This window comes from Neomonachus schauinslandi, chromosome 9 (genome assembly GCF_002201575.2).
Source record: "Neomonachus schauinslandi chromosome 9, ASM220157v2, whole genome shotgun sequence".
NCBI lineage: Eukaryota > Metazoa > Chordata > Mammalia > Carnivora > Phocidae > Neomonachus > Neomonachus schauinslandi.
Window position 1 is genome coordinate 79,609,703 of NC_058411.1, and position 5,487 is coordinate 79,615,189.

The following is a 5,487-nucleotide window of genomic DNA, read 5'->3' on the forward strand; positions in this document are numbered from 1 at the left end:
AACACTTCCATGGGAGTGAGACAGAAACAGTTTGAAATCTATTCATCATGGTTTGGTATCCTGTGGATTTCACTGGAATGAATCACTAAGTTGGGCTTCCAGAATGCTACCCTGAGAAAAGTGGGCAGAGCTCTCTCTTTGAATTAAAACCAAGGGTCTGGAATACATCTTGTGTTCCCATGCCAGGCGGAGGGCTGTCTGTGGAGGAGGCCGAGTCTGCAGCATGGTGGGCTTTCTTCCCACAGCTGCTGGGGGACTTTTCTGGGAAATGAGAGAACATATTAGTCCAGACTTCAAACTTGTCACTTTTCATACGCTAGGTGAGGCCTGAGGTTGCCTGTTTTCAGGTTCTAGGCTTAGTTCTTATTGACAAAATATAACTTCCAGCTTTAGAAATTAGGGATGGGGTGGAAAAAGAGTGTGCTTTTAGAGGCTTGTGATTAAAAAAGACAGAAAGAGGGCGCGCCTGGGTGGCTCAGTCGGTTAAGCATCCATCCAAGTCTTGATTTCAGCTCAGGTCACAATCTCAAGGTCATGAGATGGAGCCCCGCGGCAGGCTCTGTGCCCAGCGTGGTCTGCTTGAGATTCTCTCCCTCTGCACCTCCCCCCCACTCCTGTGTGCTCTCTCTAAAATAAGTAAATCTTAAAAAAAAAAAAAAGAAAGAAAGAGAAAGTACATCAGGCTTCTTAGACATCAAATGGGTCTTATAAAACTACATTTTGATGGGTTTAGTAGAAATGATCGCAAAACATGTGGATTAAATTTTCCAAGAAGCACACATGGATTTAAAAATTAGAAGGAAGGAGAACTTGGCAATGTTAGTCTGGGGCCTTCCCAGCCTCCAAATGCTTTGCTGTTCTTGGTGCCTGGTGGGTTTCTATAATCACACCCAGTGTTTTTTGGTGATGGTGACTCACAGGATGGTTGACTGAAGAGTTGCCTGAGAAATGAGGCATCGCCAGTGGCCAAACTGAGCAAGTTAGACGGAAAACTACTTGAGCTCTCATCGTCCAGGTTGGCTCTCCGTATCACCAGCTTCCCCAGTGACTCAGCCATTCTCAGCCCCTTCGTCACTTGGCACATCCCTGGAACGAGCACCAACAGTTCTGCCACCACCAGCACCTCCCAGTCAAGGTCAGTACATGTACGGGGGGTGCACTCACCCGCCTCCTGATTCACACGGGGGAAGCGGCCAAGGAAGGCAGCGCAGAGCGGCTCGGGGCCACCACTTACCAGCACTGCTTCCTTCAACTCCGCAACCCCATTTTATCACAGCATTGTGAGGACACAAGGAGGTAACAGGCATAAAGGTGCCTAAAAGGGTGCAGGGCACATAGGAGGTGCCTAATCAATGGCAGTTGGTGGCTGTAGGTAGATGCCTATTTCTGTTCTTTGTTCCTTTTTTATTATGCCTCTCCCTGCTTCCTCTGGAAAAGCACCTTTTCCCCACTGGTCTGGACCCCAGATCTGAATCACAACATGCAAGGGTGGTACAAATTGCCTCAGGTGGTTTTCTAAAAATGCAGATTCTTGGGCCCCATGTTTGTCCAGAAGTGTATTATAATAATACACACACACACACACACACACACGCTGGTCCAGCATAAATAAATTCTAGAAGTATACACAAGAACTCATTACACAAATCCTGAGAAGTACAATGGGGCATGGGGGTGAAGAGAATGTAACTCTTTGGATTCCACCCTTCCAAACCGTTTGGTATATTTTCTTTAAATATGGGCATATTTTTAATTTACAATTTTAATTTAATAACTACAAAAGAAATAAAAACAACTAAAAGAAAATACAAATAATGATTTGTCTGATTCTGAGAGGGGAAAACATGAAAAGAAAGTAATTGCAAAGAAAGAAAAGGATGGACTTACATAATAATATAAAACTTTGTAAATCAGTACACTACCAATACACACAAACACATGTAAAAGCAAAGTGACTAAGAAAATGGACAATCCCCTGGCTAAACTCATCAGGGGAAAAAAGGATACCACAAATTATTAACAATAGGAATGAAAAAAGGGACATCAATACGTATCTTACATATTAAAAAAGTAAAAAGACCCAACACTTCCACTTACAGGAATTTGTTTAAGAAAATGAACATAGACAAAGAGGAAACATGTATAAGAATGTCCATCTATGTGTTGCTAATAGTAAAATAATTTCAGGAATCTTAAATGTCCAATGATAAGTTAAATAAAATAAGCTCCGCCATATCCATACAATGGCCTATTATGCGGCCATCAGAAGTAATGTCAAAGAACAGTTACAAAGAAGACATCTGTAGAAAACAGTGAAAAAATAGTCAGAAAATAGGATTGGCTTGCTTCTGTTTATGTGTAACCACCTCTCCTCCCATCTCCCCCACCACACAAACACTCATGGGAAGAAAACTGAAAAAACACACAAAATGTCCAAGCAGTTTTTCTGCATGGTGTGATTCTAGGTGATTTACATTTATTTTCTCTTTTGCTTGGCAACATTTTCCAAATTTTATACAATGAATATTCACTAATCATATAAGAAATAGGAAAATCAGTTGATAATACCTGTGGAAATAAAGATGGAAACACAACAGCACTAAGAGTATCTGCATTTACTGTGTGACAGATGCTTCACTGGATTATTTCCATAAACATTCTGATGGCATGGACACTAGTATCATCCCCATTTACAGATGAGCCTACTAGACTTGGAGATAGGAAGTAATTTTCCCAAGATCAACAAGCCAGCGAATGGAGAAGCCAGGATGCAAATGAAAACCTTTCTGACTCTGGAAGCCTACATTATGAAGACCACCTCCTAATGTTGGTCGACTACTAGGCAACCCAGTGCCAGAATCTAGAAGAATTTTACAGCAATTGTAAAGCCCAAGTAGCTGATTTTGAAAACACCATTGGTCATCTATTGTGTGCTATGCAAACCAGAACAAAGATGGGATGAGCCACCTTTTCATCTGTCATTCAGAAACGGAAGATCTGCACCAAACGAAAAAATGGGCAGACTTCCCTCTCCTGTGTTGACGTTTTTCTTTTGAAGCAGCCAGTGTTGTCCCTGTTTCCCATCTGTACCTCTTTTTCTCTGTATTCAGCAGAATAAAACACTTTCAGGAAACAACTGGGCAGGAAGTAATGGAGGACTGAGTTTCATCCTGGGAGGTTTGATTCCCACAAGTAAAGAGCTGTGGTGGGAGCAGCCGGGGAGCATTGTCGGCGCATGGGGACTGTCGTGCTTTATAAACTCCATCTGTTCAGAGCATCTGGGACTCATGCAGCATGGCAGGGCAAGATTCTATTTCATTTTGACTTATCCCTATTAGATGAAATCCTGCTAGAAATTGGGGGCTAGCTAAAAATTGTGTGCATCAACTCATCCTGCACAGACATCAGATGTAGATGTGAGAAGGTACTCAATCCACCCCACTTGGAGCGGGGCCAAGTGAAAAGCATGTACTCCATGTTGGTATTATCCAACATAAGCTCTGAATGGACTTCACCTCATTCTAGGATGACAAGACAGAGTGAAATGTGGGTCTCATGGGGAAAGGTGTTACCAAGCAAAAGGAAGAAAGCATCATTCTCAAGACTCAGAGAAATCTGAAATCTGAAAAATGGTTTATCATAAGAACCAAGAGAAAATTGTTTCGAGTACTTCTAGGATGTAGAGAGATATGACTCTGAAATGTGTACCAAAAAAACTAGAAAAAGCGTAGCTTCCATGAAAAACAATGGCATCGAATGAAAAGAGATACATGAGAGGAGAAAAGAGAGCAAATAGAAAAACCAAAATCCAAGAGTAATCATACATTTGTTATTTGTTCAGGAAACATGTAATGTTCACATATGTGCCAAGCACAGAAATAGAAGCAGTAAAGAGCAGAGTTAACATGGTAAAAATTAAATCAGAGATGTAGAAGACAAACTTCAGTAGATTTTCAAAAATACAGGGAGAACAAAGAGATGAACATGGCAGAGAAGATGAACAACATGGAGGACAAGAATTGGAGGTCTAATCCAGCAGTAATAGATGCGTCTGGTGATAAACAAAATAAAACAAAACAAATAAACAAACAAATAAAAACAAGGACAATTGGGGCATATAACATGACCAAAGATAAAGATATTTTCTTAAACTTAAAAAATAAAAACAAATAAATATGACAGGTAAATGGAACTAGTTTACCACATTCCAGGCAAAATCAATGAAAAGGGAATCATCTTAAGCATAACCTGAAATTTTAAAAAATTAACAGTAATTATTAGAAATGATTTTAAAAACATTCATGCAGGAGCAAAATTACCTATAAAGAAACAGCACGCAGCCTGGCCACAGACCTTTCACCCGTAAAACAAAAATGCCAGATGAAAATGTAGTAAAAAAGCCAAAATTTTGAGGCAGAATGGTCAGAAACACGTAAGTTTAGGCACAGCATAACTGTGTATGAAAATGCAAAGATGGCTTAAAATATGTTAGAGTTTGGAAAATATCATGAAAATTACTGTAAGTATTCTAACTTATTGAGGGTTTGGGGAGCAGTGAATAGCACCCATCTTCTCTGCCCAAGTTCTGAACTGATTTAAAAATACAAGTTGGGCAGATGGGCTAAAATATTCCCGTTATGCTGATAAAGCTCCTATTGGAGAATATGCCTTGTGTCTACGAACTACTGGATTTCCTAACCGAAACCTAGGATTAGACAGCTGTACCCACAAATGTCTCCCTGCTGTGGATGTCTGTCCTGGTAAACATTCAGCATGCAGGGGGCTGAGCAGAATGGATGCTTCCTGAAGGTAGGCTTGGTTCAGAAAGGATGGGGCAGTTCCAAATATGGCTGACTTTTAAGCCCCCAACTGCTCCACTCCCACTCCAGCCCAGGAAAGTGAGGGAGGGGGTGGGAAAGGGGGCCAGATGTTCCACCGGTGACATCAGGAGTAAGGAAGAAGCACCCCTCTTCTCCCTTTTGTATCATTCTGTGCCTCCTTTTCCTGCCCCTCTGCCCCCGCCCCAGTGCAGCTGCCGGAGAAGTAAGTACAAATGAAAAGCTGAAAATTGAGGAAGTTGTGATTTAAAGGTCTGACATTTATGTTTCCTACTGGAAACTATTCTAAGTAAAAAAATAGAAGTCAAGACAAAATTTATGTTATTCATTATAGCATTATGTATTATTTAAAGATAGCCCTGTACTATTTATAATAGGAAAATACTTAAATGATTTAAATGATTATCTTTAGGAAATGGAAGAGTGCCTTAAAAGTGATGCATTTAAAAGATCTTTAACAACATGGGGATCTGCAAGAATCGTAATGAGATGTAGTACAGGAGTTGTATATGGTTTTAGCTCGTTTGTCAACCAGAGCTGATGGTGAGTGAGTGATTTTTGCTTTTTTTCACATAGATTTTGAGGCCATATCTGGGCTCAGTGGGGAGAATGGTGTGAATGATGTTATTGTTTGGGGCGGGATGAGGGT